We start from the raw sequence: 23,377 nt of genomic DNA on the forward strand, positions 1-23,377 counted from the left end.
ACAGGAAAAGAGAAGTTAGTTAAAGTCTCACTATAATTTGCTGTGACTGTCAGAGAAAGCATAGAGTACTGTTCATTTGTATTTCATATCTGATATTTTATTTGAATGCTTTTTATATCATATCTATAGACACATATTACAATTTCATAAAAAACATATAACTGTAGCTGGGATTCTCTCCATCTCTGCATAAATTTGATAAATTATTCAAATGACTTCATTCTGATTATTTTAAAGCATGGTTATATATAATTTGTAATGTAACCTTTTAGTGTTTATGTTGAACCAAAGCTGGAAAGTGGCCAAGAAGATACTGATCTCTTTAAATTTTTCCTTTCTGATGCTATGATGCTAATATTTGGAATTCTTCTTTATTTGTTCAATATTGTCATTTTTTTCCTGCAACAGATATCAAAAGGCACTCCATGCTAAAACGCTGTGAACAGCAGACATTATTGTGGACTGGTGCAATATGTATCGGCAGAAGGTACTTCTTATTGCTTTGCATTTGCCCATGTCACTTCCTTGCAGCATGCCACTGATTTTAACAAAAAGCTCGAGTGGGAAATTACAATAACCAGTTTTTGGTCCTGCCTCACAGGCCAGCAATTTTCTCTGCTTGTGTATTTTAGGCTCTTTGCAACTATAGGACCACTTAGTCAGGGCAGTTTGGAGTTGTGGAGAGTCAGTACCTCTGGAAGGGTCCCCATCTCCCAAACCTGCCTTCAAATATATGTGTACATACTATTTATTTTCTTGTGGCTAGAGGGTTTTTTTTTCTTTTTTCTGGAAACTTTCCTTCCTTCTTTCTTTCTCTTTTCCTCTCTCCCTTTCTTTATTCTTTCATGCTTTTGTTGCTCATGTGTCAGTGAGATGTTCCATACCCAGGTTGGAAATTGCTAATTGCAGCGAGTGTGACTGTTTAGAAATTTACAATTCATGATTTGCTTTTCAAAGCAGCGGTGTAAATGCCCACCCACTCCCATTCACAGGGACTAAAATTCTTCCATGATTTGTACTGTAGCCAATGCTTGGTATTGTCAGCATATTGCCTATCTATCTATCTATCTATCTATCTATCTATCTATCTATCTATCTATCTATCATCTATCTATCTATCTATCTATCTATCTATCTATCTATCTATCTATCTATTTATTTTCCTCTTAGATTCTTTTCTCATAGAATATTGTCTGAATACAGTTTCCCCTTGACTCCTCCTAGTTCCTTCCTACTTCTTCTCTCATTCAGATGTCTCTCACTAGAAAAGAACAGGCACGTGGCCTGTGCTGTCATCAAGGGCCTTGATGGAGTTTGTGTTCCATGTGGCAGCTATGTTGATGTCCATGGTCTATACTACTCCCAGAATCCAGATTAAAGTCTATGATCTGTGCTGCCACTGACTGTAAAGGGCAAGGGGGATTCTTTTGCAGTGGTACTGACTTCAGACACATACTTGAGAATGAGACATAGAAGGCTTCTGGGACAACTTGTCTCCACCACCCAAACCCCAAGCCCCAAAAGAAACAGTCCAGACAGGAAGCTATTGAAAAGAATTCTTAAAGTTCTGATAGGATCCTGAAGTGTAGCTCTTCATAGATGATGGCTTCTAGCAGGGTTGGGGGTAGAAAAGGACTCAGGTTAATTTAAGGGGCTGGCCACTGGGAGTTTGGCCATGTTCCAGTAAGTATATGAGCAACATAAATTGGACTTGGTATTTTTTCCTTTTCTTCTTTTCTTTGGAGGAAGTCATAAGGTGGGGGTCGACCTAGGAAGAGAGAGAAGTGAATGTGATCAGGGTGCATTATGTGAAACTCCTAAATGAGCAATAAAATATTAGGTTGGAAAAAAATAAAAAGAAAAGAAAAAAACAGGCTTCTAAGAGATAATGATAAAATACAATACAATAAGATAAAACAAAAACCTTCATATTGAATTTGGACAAGCCAAGCCAACAGAAAAATAAAAGAGCCCAAGAGCAGGCACAAGAATCAGAGGCCCACTCATTCACACACTGAGGAATCCCATGGAAGTTCTACACTGAAAGCAAGAGTATTCATGCAGGAAACCTAGTGCAGACCATATAGGCCCTGGGCTTGCTGCTTCAGTTTGTGAATTCATGTGAGCCTTGCTCAGTTGTTTTAGAGAGTCTTGTTCTCCTGGTGTCCTCCATTCCCTCTGTTCCCACTGTTCTTCCACCTCTTCTTCCATGGGTACCCTGATCTCTGAAGGGAGGGATTTGATGGAGACATCTGGTTTAGAGCTGTGTATTCCAAGGTCTCCTTCCTCTCTCTCTCTCTCTCTCTCTCTCTCTCTCTCTCTCTCTCTCTCTCTCTCTCTCTCTCTCTCTGTGAATCTCTGAATTTGTTTCCATCTGCTGCAGGAAGAAGTCTCTCTGATGATGGCTGAATAAGGCACTGATCTATGAGTATAATAGAATACCATCAAGAGTCTTTTTTTTTTTTTTCAAGACAGGGTTTCTCTGTGTAGTTTTGGTGTTTGTCCTGGATCTCGCTCTGTAGACCAGGCCGGCTTCAAACTCACAGAGATCTGCCTGCCTCTGCCTCCCAAGTGCTGGGATTAAAGGTGTGTGCCACCACATTTTATTTGTTACTTGCTACTGCAATGGTGTTCCCTGCTGCCTCTCAAATGACATTCAATTCTATCTGTCTCTCTCACCATTTCTTCCCTCAATTCCATCTCCCCTTCCCCTTCCCACATGATCCCCCTGCCCCTGTTCCATTTCACCCATAAAATTTATTCTATTTTCCACTCACAGGAGATATATGTGCCCCTCTCACCCCCAATTGCCTCCTGCATTCCTATCCTCTCTGGGTCTACAAATCATAACTCTGTTATCATTTATTTAAAGGCTAATATCCAGACACAAATGAATACTATATCTTTCTGGTTTTGGTTACCCCACTTGGGATGATTTTTTTTCTAGTTCAATCCATTTGACGGTAAATTTCATAATGTCATTTTTTTAACAGCTGAGTAGTATTCCATTGTGTAAAATGTACCACATTTTCTTTATTCATTCTTCTGTTTAGGGACACCTAGGTAGTTTCCAGTTTCTGGCTATAGTGAATAGAGCAGTAATGAACATGGTAGAGCAAGTGTCCTTGTGGTAGGATGAAGCATCTTGGGATGAAGCATGCCCAAGAGTTGTATAGCTGGATCTTGAGTTAGATCCATTCACAATTTTCTGAGGAACCTCCATGTTGATTTCCATAGCGGCTGTACAAGTTTGCACTCTCAACAGCAATGGACGAGTGTCCCCTTATTCCACATCCTTACCAGCCTGAGCTGCCACTTGTGTTATTGATCTTAGCCATTCTGACAGGTGTGAGATGGAATTTCAAAGAAGTTTCCATTTACGTTTCCCTGATGGATAAGGATCTTTAACATTTCCTTAAGTGTTTTTCTGTCATTTGAGTTTCATCGGTTGAAAATTGTCTGCTCAGATCTGTAATCATTTTTAATTGAATTATTGTTTTTTTATATCTAGTACCCTAAGTCCTTTATATATTTCAGATCATAGTCCTCCATCAGATGTGTAGTAGATGAAAATCTTTTCCTGTTCTGTAGCCTTCTCTTTTGTCCTAATGACAATGTCCTTTGTCTTACAGAAGCTTTTCAGTTTAATGAGGTCCCATTTATCAATTGTGGATCTTTGTGCCTGTGCTATTGGTGTTCTGTTCAAAAAGTCTACTCCTTGGCCAATGCATTCAAGCTTATTCCACATTTACTCTTCTATCAGCTTCAGTATACCTTGTTTTATATAGAGGTCTTTGATCCACTTGGAGTTGAGGGTTTTTCAGGGTGATAGGTACAGACTTATTTGCATTCTTTTACATGCAGACATCCACATTGACTAGCAGCATTTGCTGAAGATGCTGTATTTTATCAAAAATCACGTGTTCATAGGTGTGTGGATTTATGTCTGCGTCTTCAGTTGATCCATGTGTCTCTTTTACATCAATACCATGTGGTTTTTATTACTACAGCTCTATAGCACAACTTGAAATCGGGAATGGTGAGATCTCCAGCTGTTCTTTTGTTGTTCAGGATTTTTTTTTTTTTTTAATCTATCCTGGGTTTTTGTGTTTCTAAATGAAGTGGAGATTTTCCCTTTGAAGATCTGTGCAAAATTGTTTTGGAATTTTGATGGGGATTGTATTGAATCTGTAGATTCCTTTTGTTAAGATGGTCATTTTTACTATGTTAATCCTATCAATCCATGAGCATGGGAGGTCTTTCCATCTTCTGATATCTTCTTCAGTATCTTTCTTTAAAGACTTGACATTTTAAATCATAATTGTTTCAGTTGCATAATTAGAGTTTTCCGAAGATATTTCATATTTCTTGAGGCTATTGTCAAAGATGTTGTTTCTCTGATGTCTTTCTAAGTCTGTCAATTGTATGTGGGAGGACTACTGATGTTTGTGAACTAATTTTGCTTCCAGCTATTTTGCTGAAAGGGTTTATCAGCTGTAGGAATTCTCTGGTGGGATTTTTAGGTTAACTTATGTGAACTATCATATTATCATATCCTCTGCAAATAAAGATACTTTGGCTTCTTCTTTCCTTTCCAATTTGTATTGCCTTGATCTCCTTCACAGGTCTTATTTCACTCGTTAAGACTTCAAGTTTTGAATTTGAATATACTGAATACGGGTGGAGAGAGTGGCCAATCTTTTCTTGTTCCTGGTTTTAGTGGAACTGCTTTGAGTTTCTCTCCATTTAATTTGATGTTGTCTATAGGCTTTCTGTAAATTGCCTTTATTATGTTTATGTATGTCCCTTATATTCCTAATCAAGGACTTTCCATCATGAAGGACTGTTGGACTTTGTCAAAGGCCTTTTATGCTTCTAATGAGATGATCATGTTTTTTTTCTTACAGTATGTTTATATGATTGATCACATTTATTGATTTTTACATATTGAACCATTCCTGCATTTGTGGGATGGAGCTTGCTTGATCATGGTAGGTGATCTTTTTGATGTATTTTTGAATTAGGTTTGCAAGTATTTTATTGAGTATCTGTGCATGTGTACATAGGGGAAATTAGTCTGTAATTCTCTTTCTTTGTTGCTTCTTTATGTAGTTTGAATCTCAGGGTAATTGTGGCCTCATAAAATGAATTAAACAATGTCCCTTCTGTTTCTATTTTTTGGAATAATTTGAGGAGTTTTAGCATTGACTCTTCTTTGAAAGTCTGGTAGAATTCTGCACTTAAACCTTCTGGTACTGGGCTTTTTTTTGGTTGGGAGATTTTGGTGATTGCTTCTACTTCACTGGGGTTTATAAGTCTATTTAAATTGTTTATCTGATCTTGATTTAACTTTTGTAAGTGTTACCTATTAAGAAAATTGTCCATTTCTTTTAGATTTTCCAATTTTGTGGAGTACAGGATTTTAAAGTATGACCTAATGATTCTTTGGATTTCCTTGGTGTCTGATGTTATGACCCCTTTTTTATTTTTGATTTTGTTAACTTAGATAGTCTCTCTCTGCCTTTTAGGTAGTGTGGATAAAGGTTTGTCTATCTTGTTGATTTTCTCAAAGAACCAAATCTCTGTTTCACAGATTCTTTGTATTGTTCTCTTTGTTTCTATTTTATTGATTTCAGTCCTTAGTTTATTTCTTGGCATCTACTCAAGTTGGGTTTGCTTACTTATTTTTGTTCCACAGTTTTCAGGTGTGCTGTTAAGATGCTAATTCAATATCTCTGCAGGTTTTTTTTTTTTTTGAATGTGTGTACTTAGTGTTATGAACTTGCCTCTTAGAACTGCTTTTTCACATTTATATTTCCATTTCTTTGGCAATAGGCTTTGGGTATGGTAGGAACTTCATTTCTATTCCTTTTAAAACAAAACAAAACAATTGTTTTATCAATGTTAACATAAAATTACCACTCTGTTTTTAGATGTAATAAATACTCCCATTAAACCTAAAGGTGTGAAAAGCAGTATATGTGTGTATAGCTTGGTTGATTGAGTAAGACTCCCTCATCAAGGGTATGTTATTTTCTCTTAAGGAAAAAAAGTGCTCATTAATGTTCTCATCATTGAACCAAGAGGGTGGTTCCATTGCTCAGAAAAAATACCTTTTTCTGAAGAAAAAAATGTGCCCAGTTATGGTTAGCACAGTAAGATTTTTCCTAAATTGGAATGACAGATAATATATGATACAAACCTAAATATAGAATTAGATACCAGCTGTTCTTTTGTATCTCCTTGTTTGAAAATTTCTTTATTTTCATTTTATTGTATGGATGTTTTGCCTGTATTGATGTCTGTGTACTACATGTGTGCTGCACTGTGTCTGTGGAAACCAGAAGAGTACTTTGGATTCCTTGCAACAAGAGTTACAGACGGCTGTGAGCCACCATGTGGGCACTGTGAACTGAATCCAAGTCCTCTGCAAGAGAAACAAGGACTGTTAGCCACTGAGCCATCTTTCCAGTCCCACACTCCCTATTTTAAAGAAGACTTTTTAGGTACTGTCCAATCTATTTTCATTATCTTGTTAGATAGTCATTAATGGAAAGAAAATAAGAAACTCCCCAAGGCTAATGGTGATTTGGGTTAGAGTTATGGTTCTAGCTCAGATTGAAATTGAGAGGGTTGTAGGTCTATAACAAAACAAAAATGTCAAGGACTCACTCCTTAGATAATGGATCGGTGTGGTCTGAAATGTGAACTACTAACATGTGATCCAATGAATGCACTGTGAAAATCTGATTCTATGTGTCTATGCCAGGGAGGAAGGTTAAGCTAATTCCTTCAATCATATTCCTAGCATGAATGGATTTTCTCTTTTAAAGTTAATCAGCTTGTCTCAGTGAGAAAAGCATAAGCAATAAAATCTTTCTTTCTTGATAAACAAGTTGAACATTCTCACCTCAAATTAGCATGAACAGTTTTGTTTGGCTGTTGGCAGATAATAGTTGGAGGCTAGCATAGCATAAAGGAGTAACTGACCCCTCCCCACCAAAAGCAAACCTTAGCTTCAATAGTCTTCTTTTACAGTTGACGAAATGTTATGGCACTGACAAGCTGAGATGCACATGTTTATCACTTGAGCCGCTATAACTTTATTTTCTCTTGTAGGAAAAAAGACAATAGGTGTAATAATTCGTCTTAGAGAAGAAACTTTCATTATTTTACAAGATGTTGCATATTACATGTAGATAATAGTATTTGGTTGCTGGGAAATTATTTCTTAGTTTGTCTTCAAAAGCAACTTTTTCTTTATAGATATGTACCAATATCTTGGAACTCTGAAAGGAGTTTCTTCCTTTCTTCTTTATAAAATATTACTATATAATAACTATGAAGTCTTCAAATTCTTAGATTTATGAAGCTTTGGTAAAATGTTTTCTTAATTATTTATGTTTCTTAAGCTTATTCTATCTGAACATTATTGATGTGTTGGGAGATGAACCCATACTACAAAGTGAGGAGCAATATCTTCATGGAGAAATTAATAATGGGAGGGAAAAAGGAATGTTATTGGAAATACTTCATTTACTTAATTTTATTTATTTATTTTTCTTTGGGCACAGTTGTCATCTAAGCTGTCCTCAAACTCATGATCTGCCTGTCTTGACTGATGTGTGTCACTATACCTAGCAAGTATAAAGTAAAAATCATAACGCACATTACATAAAAGTTTAAGAAAGTCTTGTAATCATAGTTTGTGCATGTGTATCACATGAACCAGAGGCCAACCTCAGGTACTGTTGTTCCATAGAAGCTGTTCATCTTCTGTTTTTGAGGCAGAATCTCTTGCTGGGAACTCCCCTCTCTCTCTGCATCCTTGGATACTGGGATCGCAAGCAAATGCTTCCAACATGGCCAGCGATTTATGCTGCTGCTGAAGATCAAACTCAGGTCTTCATGTGATTTTGCTGAGCTATTTCTTCAGCTCCTAATATCCTACTTAAAAAATTCTTTTAGCCGGGCGGTGGTGGCGCACGCCTTTAATCCCAGCACTCGGGAGGCAGAGCCAGGTGGATCTCTGTGAGTTCGAGGCCAGCCTGGGCTACCAAGTGAGTTCCAGGAAAGGCGCAAAGCTACACAGAGAAACCCTGTCTCGAAAAACCAAAAAAAAAAAAAATTCTTTTATTCAAACTAATTAGAAATTTCTTCAGGTTTGTTGAAGTAGCATTTATAGATAATGAGTTCATTCATTTAAAAGAGAAATTTGATGAACATTGACATGCATGTATACCCATATAACCAACACAACCAAGACTTACCACAGATTCCCTGTTTTTCCTATTCAGTTGCTATCCTAGTCTCTGCCTCCAAATAATTGATGTTATTTTTGTTAGCATAGATTAAATTTGCCCTTCCAGAATTATTGGTGAATAATTGACTAAAATGTATATGCCCCTTTGAATCTAAATTTTTCACTCTGCTTATTTTGATATTCTGGTAGATTAGGAGTTTAAAGTTTATCTCAGTTAATTAGTAGGATATTTAATTATTTAGATATTGTAGTGATTTGAATAAGAATGGCTCCTGTAGGCTTATATGTTTGAATGCTTTGTCCCAGTTAGTGGAACTATTTGGAAAGGCTTGAGAGGTGTAGCCTTATTGGAGGAAGTTTGGCTTTGTTGGAGGAGATGTGACACTGGATGTGGACAGGAATGTTTCAAACCGTACTAGGTTTAGTGTTTCTCTTTTTGACTGCTGCCTGCAGATCAGGATGCAAAGTTCTTAGATCCTGCTATAGTGCCATACTCCTCACCATAATGGTCATAGACTAACACTCTGAAACTATAAGGAAGCTCCCAATTAAATATTTTCTTTTATAAGTTGCCTTGATCATGGTGTCTAATCATAGCAATAGAATAGTTACACAGATATCAAAATCTATATATTCATTAACCTGATGATGAATGCTATACTGGATTGGGTAGATTTCAAAAGATCTGCTAGGAAATTACTGTATATTTTAGTTGTTTGGGCTTAAGAATGGAGCTGGATTGGCTAATAAACCAATCTAACTGTGGCTTACTCTCCAGGAATGTACAAAAATTCCATATTCATGTTTACATTTTTAGTATTAAGTTTTAAGGATTCTACTACCTCCTATGCTATGGTTTTCAACCTCATGAAGTGGGACTTAGTTGGAAGTCTTGTAATTATATAGGATGTATCCTTAGAACTGACTGTGCGATGCTCTCTCTGGCCCCTTACTTCCTGGAAGTCATGAGATGAGGGGTTTCCCCTGCCACATGCTCCCATGATGAAGTACTGTTTCACCACAAGCCAAATAAGAAAGCAATGCACTGAAACCTTCAAAACTGTGAGCCAAAATAACTTACTTATCTTTGTTTCTTTTGGTTAGAGTTAAAAGTGAAACTAACACAGACATTCTGATTGCAGATGATTTCCTTCACTCTGCAGCTGAGACACATGAGAGGAGATTTTTACACTGGGTCACATCCAACTTATCTTTTTTTTAAAAGGACTGTGGTGATTTGTACATCTTGTTGTGGCTAAGAAATTTTTTACTTCTTTCAAATTCATAAATATTTTTTTTCTATTTTTGCTTTCAGAAATTTAATGTTAAGATTTTGTGTTTGCATTTGTCAAATGATATAATTCCAAAAAACCCAGTTGGAAACTTGAATTAAGGAACATCCTATCTAAATAACAGACAAATGTTCTACTCAGCTGGGCAGACTGCTCGCTTTTTAGGCTGAATGGGCTGAAAAAAGAAAACATAGAAATGTATAGCTGGAGAGCTTCTCTCCAGGTCCCACTAAGCCTCCTGCAGTCCCACAACCCACATATAAAATAATCATTTAGACCCTTATATTACTTATAAACTGTATGGCCATGGCAGGCTTCTTGTTATCTACTTCTTTTACCTTAAATTAACCCATTTTTATGAATCTGTACCTTGCCACGTGGCTCGGGGCTTACCGGCATCTTCACATGCTGCTTATCATGGCAGCGGCTGGCAGTGTCTCCCTGCCTCAGCCTTCCACCTCCCAGAATTCTCCTCTCTCCTATACTTCCTGCCTGGCTACTGGCCAATCAGTGTTTTATTTATACAGAGCGATATCCACAGCAGAAATGGCAAGTGGGTTGGCCATTTCAAAATGACTTTCCTCATAGGTTTATAACAAAGGGGACTTCCTTATGATAGCAGTTCAGAAAAACCAGGCGCTCTCTCTCTCTCTCTCTCTCTCTCTCTCTCTCTCACACACACACACACACACACACACACACACACACACACACACATATATATATATATGTTCTTGACTCATGATCTTGTCTCCTCCTTCTTGAGTCCTGGGATTATAGGTGTGTGCTACTTTGCTCAGCTAAATTTTATAATTAGGCAATTAAAAATTACATAGCACATCATTATTACTTAAAGTTATGAGGGGCAATGGCATAGCATTGCAGACCCTCATACTCGCACTTGATTTTCTAAAAACTTTCATTTTTAATTAGCATACATGTATTTAATGTTCATTATAGCATTTTTCAAAGGAAAGTTTATCTTCTGCCCTCTCCTTTCACATCCTCTCCACTCCCCCTTGTGCTCTTCTCCGATCCCCATAAACTGCTAACTTTCCTGTGTAATGTGTCCTGTTGTACAGCCCCTTTCCAGCATCTCCTTTTCTCTTCTCACTGTCTCCTTCATAGTTGTGTGGTGTATTCCCAAATCCATGTCACTTACATGTCTAACGCAAGCACAAGCTAGGGTCTGCATAAACATGCAGCGTCTTTCTGTTTAATTTCCTTGTTTAACTTAATACATTTTAGTTTTTCTGCAAATTTTACTTTTTCTTGTGGATGAATAAAGTTCCATTGTTTTAAATAGCACATTTTAGTTGTCCGTTCATCTTTTGATGGACACAAGGCTATAGAACTCCTTACTCTTATTTAAGTATAACTGAGTATGTATTGATTGGTACTTCCAGTCCTTCCTTCTCCCTGGTCTCTTCAGTATCCGGAACCACCACTGAAGTCTCAAGTTCTATGAGACTGACTTAAATGCGTTATTACACTCATTCCTTTTGTGTGTGTGTATATGTGATCATGTGTGTATGTTTAATGTATGTTTGATCATGTGTGTATGTTTAGTGTGTGTGTGTGTGTGTGTGTGTGTGTGTGTGTGTGTGTGTGATCCTGTGTGTATATAGGTCAGAGGAAATCTTGTGGCAGTCAGTTCTTTAATTTAGACCATCGGGCTTGGGAGTTCACTGGCCCCTGGATCTTCCTTTTGCATTTTAACTATGAGTTTGGTCATGCTTTTCTTGACTTCCTGTGCCTTAATTATTTCACTTAACATAATGAACTTTAGTTCTATCCATGTTATCACAAATGGCAGGATTTCATCTTTTTTTATTGCTGAATAGTAATGAATGTACATACATACCACATTTTCTTTATCCATTTATCTGCTGTACAGTTCTGTAATCCTAGTACTCAGAGGGTGAGGAATGATGATTGCTGTGGGTTTGAGGCCATCTAGGGATACAGAGTGAGTTCCAGGCCAGGTGGCTACATAGTAAGACCTCATCTCAATAAATAAAGACTGATAAGGTACTATCTGGAATATATAGGTAATATTCAAATGTGTAGAAACTATTAACATACTTCTGCATAACATATTAACAAAAAGATTGTTTAAAAATTACAACTGTGGTATTTCAACTTCCTGGCTATTTTGAATAATGCTATAGTAAGTATCGCTGTGCACATGTCTCTGTGACTTATAGATTTCATTTCCTTTGGATATGTCCCAATCTGGTTGCCAGAATACATGGAGGTTGTACGTCCTTATCAACAATGTGCAAGCATCCCTCTTCTGCACATTCTCATCTGTACTTGTTATGACTTGTCTTTGCTGTCAGTGACTCATACTGGAATCCATGCAGCCATATCTCATGGTGGTTTAGATTTGCAAGTCTCTTATGATTTGTGGTGCCAATAATTTTTTTCTTATAATGTTGGCCATTTATGTATCTTCTCTTGAGAAATGAGTATTTGGGTATCTATCCTATTTTTAATTTGGTTATTTGTGGGGTTTTGATACTAGAATTTTGGAAGATTATTTTTTATCTGCAATAAACATATTTCTGTTCATTTTGTTTTGAAATTTTGCACAAATTAAAATCTCCAGTATTACATAAAATTTAGGAAGTGTGAATTGCTTGCTCCTATTATTAAAAGGACAATATTTGGTCATTTATGATTTAAGTATAAAGATATCTCTAGGTTTTTTAGGTATCTCTTATTAGACAGATAATTTTTAATGTGCTAGTATTTCTTTTTTATTTTTGAAATTATAATATAATTACTCATTTATTCCTTCCCTTTCCTCTCTCCAATCCCTCCCATGACCCTACCTTGCTCTCTTTAAAATTCATGGCCTCTTTTTCTTTGTTTACATGTAAGTGTATGTGCATGCACATTCCTAAATATATAACTACAACCTGCTCAATAGATATAATGTTCCTTGTACATACATAATTTCAGGGCTGGGTACTTTTTACTGGATAACCAATAGGGAGCTTTTCCCTGAGGAAGACTATTTCCTCTACTCTCAGAAATTTGCTGTGGGATGTTCTGTATGGCAAATGTGTTGCTGATTAGTCATTAAATAAAACACTGATTGGCCATTGGCTAGGCAGGAAGTGTAGGCAGGACAAGGAGGAGAATAAAGCTGGGAAGTGGAAGGCTGAATGAGAGAGACACTGCCAGCCGCCATGATGACAAACAGCATGTGAAGATGCCGGTAAGCCATGAGCCATGTGGCAAGATATAGATTAATGGAAATGGATTAATTTAAGCTGTAAGAACAGTTAGCAAGAAGCCTGCCACAGCCATACAGTTTGTAAGCAATATAAGTCTCTGTGTTTACTTGGTTGGGTCTGATGGCTGTGGGACTGGCAGGTGAGAGAGATTTGTCCTGACTGTGGGCCAGGCAGGAAAACTCTAGCTACAGAAATTCTTACTTGCCTGTACTTCATTGTCTAGGATTGAGGACCCCTGAGAGTTCCCCCTCCCTTGTTAGCAAATCTATTGATGTTGTTATTGTTCAGGTCTTCTTTTTATAAGAGCTAGTTAGAAACAAGCCTAAGCTGTTGACTGAGTTTTCATAATTAATAATAAGCCTCCATGTTGTGATTTGGGAGCTGGCAGGTAGGACAGAGAAAAATCTGCCTACAAATGGCAGACAACATTTGGCCACATATATCCACACAAGACCTGAGAAAGCTTACAAAAAGGTTCTACGCACACAAAAACAGAGCCAAACGTGGCTTCCTAGTCTCATGTCTTGCATCCTGCCACAGTACAGAGACACAGCTCCCAGCAGCTGCCTGCATACCTGAGCCACCAGTGCTCCAGGAGCTAAGCCACATGGCTGGTTTAAGGTTTTGCTTATGTAGATAGAAAAGGTTACAGATACATAGTAAAACAGGCTCAGATGGAACAAAAAAAACCCTCTAAACAGGTTATAGTGTGTTTAACAATGTGCATAGGCTTAAAAAAAAGATAGAAAGAAAAAGGGTATAGTCATAATGTAGAACCAAAATAAGACCAAAATGCTTTCACCCTAAAACTAAGGCCTAAGATTTCTCCTTTTAGTTACAGGCCATGAGTTACTGGAACAGGCCAGGAGTTACTGAAACCAGTCAGTCCAGATTCCAGAAACCAAGAAGTATAAAAGTACAGAGTCACAAGGTAGTCAGGAGGTAATGACTGCCAGACTATGGAATGTCCTCTCCCTGGTTCCCTAGGTAACTGTTTGACCATAGAATGTCCCAACCCTAGTTTCCATAGTGACTGTGTAATCACCAGATGCCCCCATCTGGGGCAGCCAATGAGAAATGGTAACAGGCAACCACCTCCTTAGAAGGAAAATTGAATCGTGATTTCTGGAATTCCTAGACACAAGCCAATCAGAATTGTACCCATACTAGCACCCCTAAATGATATAACCTTGTGATTTTTGCCTTTAAAAACTGAGCTTGCAGAGAGGTGGACACTTCCTCCAGCCTCCACTGCGTTGGGTCTGTTGGATGAAAATCCCTGCCTAGGCTTGTATTGCTTGTGGATATCCCAAATTAAACCTTGCTTTTGCATTCTGGTATGGTAGTACTCGGTGGTCTCTCTGGGGGTCACGTTCTGAGCACAACAATAAAAATAAATAAATAGTTTAAAACTAATAAAGTCTTCAAAGGAAGAGTAAAGTAAAAGGAGTGGGGGAATACACTGGATTCTGGATCCTGTATGTTATTGTGTTGTCTTTCAACTTTTTTGATGCCGATGAACAAACAGTAGCTGCTGAGAGACATGAATTATAGAAACAGCTAAATTAAACCAACCTACATGTTTTAATAATGTCTTAACTTCAAAATGGAAGTAAAACAATATGTTGTGTTGGACAAGAGGTTGTGCTTTTGTCTCCACAGAAAATGAAAGCTGTGGATTCATTCAAGATTAAAGAGGATCAGGCTTGATCAGGAGAGAGCCCCTGGAAATCCTGGCTACAGTTAAAAAGAACTAAACCTAGAAAAAATACAAGACAGGCAATGTAATTTTAACTTGTTCAAACACAAAACAAAAAAATCATCTTTGGCTGGCTTGTGTGCAACACAATTACTTGTGTTAATACAGATATGTATGTTACCTTTGAAAGTTTATGTGTTTTCAGAGCAAGGGGACCAGACACCAATGAAAGTGGGTGCTCCAGCTGATCCAGTCTCTCAGAGTGCCTCTGCTGCAGTTTCCTCAGAGTTCTGCATCCAGAACAGCTTCACGGCTCCTGGGTGAGATGGTCCAACTTCACAGACTGTTCTAGCCAGGACTTGACCATTATCCTAATTTTCTCAGGGTCCTCCAAAGATTCCAGCACCTCCAGACAACAGCAAACAGTCTAGAGAACACAACATCCACATTCCAAAGAGAAGGGTGGGGGTTTTTGGTCATTCAGTGGTTATGGATATTTGTTATTGTTTAGGGGGATTGGTTACAAATTGTTATTGGTAATGGTCAGGAAGAAAGCTAAACAAAGAAAATTAGATGCAGGGTTCTTGTTCTGAAGAGGAAAAGGGGGGATATAATATAGAAATGATGAGATAAAGGGGTGGATTGTTGAGTCTACTTATAAACAACTATTACTCTCAAATATTTTACATTGGTATGGATTTTTTTGTATTGACACAAATTTAAGGTTATTTTTGTCATACTATATATATATGTTTCTATTCTTGTTTAAGGTATTATAACTATACAGTTCATTAAAAATGTAGTGCATAGTTTTAGTCCTAAAAGCTATTTAGGATAATAAAGAAAAATAGATTAATAGTCATCTATAACAATCAAACTTATAGTTATATTAGGTATGTTTTCAAAGTTAAACAGTTATATTTTTGGTAGGTAGATGGTTTTCAAACACTTCAAATACCTATAGAATATGGCATTTTAAATGTTTCATTAACATGGGGCTTTTCATGACCATGAAACATGTCTGCTCCTGGCAGCACCAATTTACTTCAGAAAGGATGATGGGCATTGGAAGAAACTCCATATGGAGTTTGCTTTCAGTGTGTCAAAACTATACATTTGGGCAAAAAAAACTGCTTTTGCCTTGACTGCTGAGAGTATGCTATATGAACTGGACAGTCAGGACAGAAAGGAAAAAAGACTGTTGAACTTTGCCAAGATAAGGTGGGATGGTCCTTGAAAACTCCTGCTTCATAGAAAAGTCTACCAGACATTCTTCAGGACACACAGGAAAGTTAGTGCTTAACTTTGCCAAAGCAAGGCAGGACAGTCCTTCAAAATTCCTGCTTCATGAAAAAGTCTGCCAGATATTCTGCAGTACACACAGGAAAGCAACTGCTGAACATTGTCATGACTAGGCAGAACAGTCCTTCAAAATTCCTGCTTCATCAAAGTGTCTGCCAGATACTCTATGCCTGTAGGCTGAAGATTGGATGACCCAACATTGCAGAGAAACCTTAGATGACAGTCCAGGTAGCCAGATGTCTGTCATTTCTATTGGTTTGAAAGTGGCTTACACTGCACTTCCTGTTTACTCAGATAATGTTATATTCTTCTGGGGTCTGTGATAGAGTTGAAGACTAGGTAGTCATAGCTGAAGTTCTCCTTAGTTATGATAGAATGCTATGGAATGTTCTGTATGGCAAATGTGTTGCTAATTAGTCAATAAATAAAACACTGATTGGCCATTGGCTAGGCAGGAAGTGTAGGCGGGACAAGGAGAAGAATAAAGCTGGGAAGTGGAAGGCTGGGTGAGAGACACTGCCAGCCGCCACCATGACAAACAGCATGTGAAGATGCCGGTAAGCCACGAGCCATGTGGCAAGATATAGATTAATGGAAATGGATTAATTTAAGCTATAAGAACAGTTAGCAAGAAGCCTGCCATGGCCATACAGTTTGTAACCAAAATAAGTCTCTGTGTTTACTTGGTCGGGTCTGAGCAGCTGTGGGACTGGCAGGTGAGAGAGATTTGTCCTGACTGTGGGCCAGGCAGGAAAACTCTAGCTACAATAGAAGGTAAATAAGGTACAGAGATTTAGACTCATCAAGATAGAATAAATAATGGACTACTTTCTCCAAATATGCCAAATACAAATGGACTGGACATTGTAAATGTAATTCTAACCTGATAATTGTTCTTACTGTATATAGTTTTACTATATTAGAATTAAAATTTTTCCTTTTTATTTATACAAAAGAGGGGAATGTTGTGGAATAATCTTTTTGTACACTGTGGATATGTGTCACTCAGATTGGTTTAATGAAAAGCTGAATGGCCAATAACTAGGCAAGGTTTTCATGGCAGAGAAGACACTGGGAAGAAGAAGAAGAGAGTCACCAGCCAGAGATGGAGGAAACAGAAAAGTAGCATGGGTAGTACAGAGCAAAGGTAATAAAGCAAAGGCAAAAAGCAAATTAATAGAAATGGGTTAATTTAACTTATAAGAGCTTGTTAGAAACATGCCTAAGTTATTGGCTGAGCTCTCAAAATTAATAATAAGTCTCTGTGTTGTGATTTGGGAACTGGTAGGTGGGACAGAAAAATTCACCTAAACTTCATGGGTGTAGCTTTTTTAATATTTCTAGGAGACACAACATCACAGAAACATCTTGTTACTCTGTACCTTACTATCTTTCTACCCTCTTTTCTCTATGATTCCTAAGCTTTAGGAGCTGGAGTTGTGTTGTAGATCTATCAATTGGAACTGGGCACCAAATAGTTGCTGGTTCTCTGCATTTTTATTGGTTGCAGTTTTCTGTCATGGTCTCTGTCTGCTGAGAAGAGAAATTTCTTTGATGAAGAGTAAGAACTACACTTAGCAGCAAATATAAGGACAATTATTGAGAATGTAGTTAAGGATTACACTGGGTTCTCTTTTAAGATCCATGACTTCACTGGATAGCTAACTAAGTTTCCAGTCTCAGGTACGGTTTTACTTTATTTAGCCAGTCTTAAGTCCAATGAGAAAGCTGTTGGTTACTGCCAAGCTATGCATGCCACTTTTGAACCTTTAAGTTTATCATGCATTCTGGTTGTTGTTGTGTACTCTATCCATGACTACGTTTTTCTGGGTCTTGGATATTACTTTAAAAAGTATGTTTTAACTGGAATAGAATCATAACAGTTTTTCTCCTCCTTTTCCACCTTCCAGCCCCTCCCCATTGTCTTCCCTAAAATGCCTCTCTCAAAGGTCCCCCCTCTCAAGTTGATAGCCTCTTGTTATTTGAATATTAATGTTAAACACATATATGTGCATGTATGTGTATGCACAAATGTATACACATAACCTACTGAGGCTGTTACTGTTGTTTATGTGTATATGGTTCAAGGCTTACCGCTCTGCACTGGACAACCAATAAACAGCCTTATCCCTGGGAGGGGCTAATTCTCTCCCAGTAGCCATTAGTTGCCCATAGTTCTTTGTCTAGGGATGGGGTCCAGTGAAGTTTTTCCACTTCGATGTTGACATGTCCATTGATACTGCATTGTTCTGTTCTTGTTTAAGCAGTTGTTTCTAGGAGATACCATTTCACAGCAGATGTCTTGATATTCTGACTCTTATAACCCTTCGACACCTTCTCCTGCAATGTTCCCTGAGGTGTAGCTGCACAAGCTATGCTGTAAATGTATCCATTAGGCCTGGGCTTCCTATGATCCATTGATCACTGTATTGGGTCCATTTGCAATTTTTTTTGTCGTGTTCTCTGTATTTTATTCTTTTGTATTTATTTATTTTTCATTCTGACCACAGTTTCCCCTCCCTCTTCTCCCTCTCAGTCCTTTTGCCCCATCTCCCCTCTTTCCTACCCCCCTATCCAATCTTTCTTCACCATTTCTCTTCAGAAAATGGTAGGCCTCCCACGGATATCAACCAGCCATGGCATATCAAGTTGCAATGAGACTAGGTGCCTCCTATCCTATTAAAGCCAGGCAAGGCAATCCAGTAGGAGGAAAGTTTCCCTAAAGCAGACAATATAGTTAGAGATAGCTCCTGATCCAACTGTTAGAAGACCCACAAGAGGACCAAGCTACACAACTGTAACGTATATGTAGAGGGCTTACATCAGTCTCATGTAGGCTCCCTGGTTTTTGGTTCAGTCTCTGTGAGCCCACACGAGCTCAGGTTCATTGATGCTGTGGGTTTTCTTGAGGTGTCCTTAACTCCTCTGGCTCCTATAATCCTTCCTCCCCCTCTTCTTCAGGATTCGCTGAGCTCTGCCTAATGTTTGGCTGTGGGTCTCTGCATCTGTTTCCATCTGTTGCTGGGTGAAGCTTCTCTGATGACCATTGGACTAGGCACCAACCTGTGAGTATAGCCGAATATCATTAGGAATCATTTAATTGATTTTTTTTTTGCCAGTCCTATTTGGTTCTATCCTAGGACTCTAGGATATTCTGCTTCTGGGTCCTGGCCCTCCAGGAAGTGCCAGTGGTGGGCTCCCTCTCATGGTTTGGGTCTCAATCTGGACCAATCATTGGTTGGTCACTCCCACAATTTCTGTGCTACCTTTACCATAGCACATCTTGTAGGCCGGACAAATTGTAGATTGAAGTTTATGTGGCTGGGTTGGCATCCCAATCCCTCTACTGGAAGTCTTGTCTAGTTACAGGAACTAGCCATGGTTCAGGCTCCATATCCCCTACTGCTAGGAGTCTTAGCTAGGGTCATCCTCATAGATTGAGTTTCCACTGCACTAGGTTTCTAGCTCTTCCCAGAGATGCCTCCCCCATTCCAGTTGTCTCTTCCAGTACTCTCTACCTCCATCATCTCCCACCTGATCCCTCTTGTTCCCACCTCCACCCACTCCATCCAGACTTCCCTCCTGTCCACCTGTGATGTCTATTCTATTTCCCCTTCATAGTGAGATTCATGAATTCCCCTTTGAGCCCTACTTAGCTTCCTTGGGTCTAAACATTATAGCATGGTTATCCTTTTCTTTACGGCTAATATTCATTTATAAGTGAGTACATACCATGTTTGTCTTTCTGGGTCTGGGTTACCTCATATTTTCTACAATGATATTTTCTAGTTCCTTCTATTTGCCAGCCAATTTCATGATGTCATTGTTTTTAGCAGTGGAGTAATACTTTATTGTGTAACACATATTCTTTATCCATTCTTCAGTTGAGGGGCATCTAGATTGTTTCCAGTTTCTGGCTATTATGAATAAAGCTGCTATGAACATAGTTGAGCAAGAGTCCTTATAGTAAGATGGAGCATCCTTTGGGTATATGCCCAAGAGTGGTGTAGCTGAGTCTTGAGGTATATCAATTCCCAATTTTCTTAGAAAGTGCCATATTCATTTCCATAGTGGCTGTACAAATTTGCACTCCCAACAGCAGTGGAGGAATGTTCACCTTGCTCCACATCCTTACCAGCATGAGCTGTCACTTGTGTTTTTGATCTTAGCTATTCTGACAGATGTAAGATGGAATTTCAAAGTAGTTTTGATTACATTTCTCTGATGGCTAAAGATGTTGAACATTTCTATAAGTATTTTTCAGCTATTCAGGTTTCCTCTATTGAGAATTCTCTGTTCATTTCTGTAGCCCATTTTTAAATTGTATTGTTTGGTTTGTTGATGTCTAGTTTCTTGAGTCCTTTATATATTTTGGATATTAGCACTCTGTCAGACTTAGAGTTGGTGAAAACATGCTACAATGTGTAGACCCAAGGAAACTAAGTAGAGCTCAAGGGGGGATTCATGAATCTCACTGTGAAGGGGAAATAGAATAGACATCACAGGTGGACAGAAGAGAAGTCTGGATGGAGGGGATGGAGGTGTGAATAGCCCATTTTCACTTATTCTATAGGCTGCTATTTTGTTCTATTGATGGTGTCCTTTGCCTTACAGAAGCTTTTCAGTTACATGAGGTCCATTTTATTAATTGTCTGTCTTAGTGCCTGTGCCATTGTTGTTCTGTTCAGAAAGTCTTCTTCTGTGCCAATAGGTTCAAGGTTATTCCCCGCTTTCTTTTTTATAAGGTTCAGTATGTCTCATTATATGTTGAAGTCTTTGATCCACTTGAACTTGAGTATTATTCAGGATGACAAATATGAATCTATTTGCATTCTTCTACATGCAGCTATACAGTTAGACCAGCACAATTTGTTGAAGATGCTTTCTGTTTCCCAGTGTATATTTCTGGCTTCTTTATCAAAAATCAAGTGTCCATATGTGTTGGACTTATGTCTGGGTCTTCAATCCATTAATCAATTTGTCTGGTTTTATGTTAATAGCATCCAGTATTTATTATTCTACGGAAGAACTTGAAATCAGGAATGATGAGACCTCCAGCAGTTATTTTGTTGTTCAAGATTCTTTTAGCTAACGTGGGCTTTTAAATTTTTCCATATGAAGTTGAGACTTTTCTAAGTCTGTAACAATTATGTAGGAATTTTGATGTGAATTGTGTTGAATCTGTACATTGCTTTTGGTAGGATGGCCATATTTACTATGTTATTTCTACAAAACAATAACATAAGAGATCTTTCTATCTTCTGATGTCTTCTTCAGTTTCTTTCTTCAAAGACTTAACATTCTTATCATAAAGCTTTCACTTACTTGGTTAGAGCTACACCAAGATATTTTATATTATTTGAGGCTAGTGTGAAAGGTGGTGTTACCCTGATTTTTTTCCCTCAGTCCATTTTCTCAGTCCATATATCATTTGTATATAGAAGGGTCATTGATTTTGTTAAGCCACTTTGCTGAATGTTTACCAGCTGTAGGAGTTTTCAAATAGAATTGTTAGGGTCATTTATGTATAGGATCATGTTATGTGCAAATAATGATATGCTGACTTCTTCCTTTTCAAGTTGTATCCCCTTGAGCTCCTTTGGTTGTCTTATTGCTCTAGCTAAAACTTCAAGAACCATAGTGAATAGATATGGAGAGAGTGGACAGCCTTGTCTTGTTCCTGATTTAAGTGCAACTGCTTTGAGTTTCTCTCCATTTAATTTGATGTTGCTTATAGGCTTGCTGTCAATTGCCTTTATTATGCTTAGGTATGCCTCCTGTATTCCTAACCTCTCCAAGACTTTCATCATGAAGGGGTGTTGGATTTTGCCAAAGGTCCTTTTGGTATCTGATAAGATAGTCATGTTTTTTTTCCTTACAATTTGTTTATATGGTAGATTACATTGACTGATTTTCATATATTGAACCATCACTGCATCTGTGGGACGAAGCCTACTTGATAATGGTAGATGCTCCTCTTGATTTGTTCTTAGATTAAGTTTGCAAGTATTTTATTGAGTATTTTTGTATCTATGTTTATAAGGGAAATTGGTCTGTAATTCTTTGTTGAGTTTTTATGTGGTTTGTGTATCAGGGTGACTTTGCTCTCATAAAATAAACTAGTCACTGTTCCTTTTGTTTCTCTTTTATGGAATAATTTGAGGAGTAATGGAGTTAACTCTTCTTTGAAAGTCTGGTAGAAGTCTGCATTAAAATTGTCTGGCCCCAGGCTGGTTTTGGTTGGCAGATTTTGATGACTGCCGCTATTTCACATAGGGTTATAGATATATTTAAATTGTTTATCTAGTTTTGATTTAACTTTGTGGTACCTATGAAGAAAATTATTAATTTCTTTTAGAATTTAGGGGGTACAGGTTTTTAAAGTATGACCTAATGATTTTTTTTAGTTTCTTGGGTGCCTGTTGTTATGTCCCCCTTTTCATTTCTGATTTTATTAATTTGGATATTCTCTCTGTGTCTTTTGGTTTAGATTTTTCTCAAGGAATCAATTCTTTGTTTTATTGTTCCCTTTGTTTCTATTGTATTGATTTCAGTCCTTAGTTTGATTGTTTCCTGCCATCTATTGCTTTTTTTTTTTTTGTTCTAGAGCTTTCAGGTATGCTGTTAAGTCACAAGCATGAGAAATCTCCACTTTTTTTAAAGGTAGGCTCTTAGGACTATGAACTTTCCTCTTGGCACCACTTTCATTGTGTCTCATAAGTTTGGGGTATGTTGTGTATTCATTTTCATTCTATTCCAGAACATCTTTAATTTTTTTCTTTATTTCTGTCTCAAATCATTTTTCATTCAATAGAGAATTTTTCAGTTTCCATGAATTTTTACTTTAACACATGGTGGTCTGATAAGATGCAGGGAGTTATTTCAATGTTCTTGTATCTATTAAGACTTGCTTTATGTCTGAGTATGTTGTCAGTTTTGCAAAAAATTCCATGAGGTGCTGAAAAAATGGTATATTCTTTTGTGTTTGGGTGGAATGTTCTGTAAATATCTGTTAGGTTAATTTGTTTATAACATCAGTTAAATCCAGCATTTCTCGTTTACTTTTTGTCTGGATGACCTGTCCACTTTTGAGAGTGGAGTATTGAAGTCTCTCACTATCAGTGTGTGAGAGTCAGTGTGTGATTTCAGATGTAGTAGTGTTTCTTTTACAAAGGTGAGTGCCCTTGTGTTTGGGCACAGATGTTAAGAATTGAAATGTCATCTTGGCAGGTTTTCCCTTGGATGAGGATGTATTGTTCTTCCCCATCTCTTTTATCAATTTTGGTTTGAAGACTATTTTGTTAAATATTAAAATGTCTACATTAGCTTGCTTCTTAGGTTCCTTTACTTAGAATATCTTTTTCCAAACCTTTACCCTGAGTACCCTGAGGCGATGTCTATCCTTGATTTTGAAGTGTGTTTCTTGTAAGCAGCAAAAACTACTGGTCCTATTTTCACATCTGTTTTCTTAATTTGTGTTTTTCTTTAATTGTGAAATTGAGACCATTGATATTGAGAGATATCAATGAACAATGATTGTTGATTACTGTTATTTTGTTGTTGTTGTTGGTGGTGG

The 23,377-nt window shown here is 37.6% G+C and overlaps 1 long non-coding RNA gene across 1 annotated transcript; it reads right to left on the reverse strand.

Annotated features, from left to right (window-relative positions):
• Positions 1-1,542: 1,542 nt before the first annotated feature.
• Positions 1,543-14,968, reverse strand: LOC131921807 (uncharacterized). Its single transcript, XR_009382102.1, has 2 exons — positions 14,681-14,968; positions 1,543-1,768 (listed from the first exon to the last, which is right to left on the reverse strand). It is a non-coding gene; the product is annotated as an uncharacterized LOC131921807 (long non-coding RNA).
• Positions 14,969-23,377: the final 8,409 nt, after the last annotated feature.

Source organism: Peromyscus eremicus, chromosome 11 (genome assembly GCF_949786415.1).
Source record: "Peromyscus eremicus chromosome 11, PerEre_H2_v1, whole genome shotgun sequence".
NCBI lineage: Eukaryota > Metazoa > Chordata > Mammalia > Rodentia > Cricetidae > Peromyscus > Peromyscus eremicus.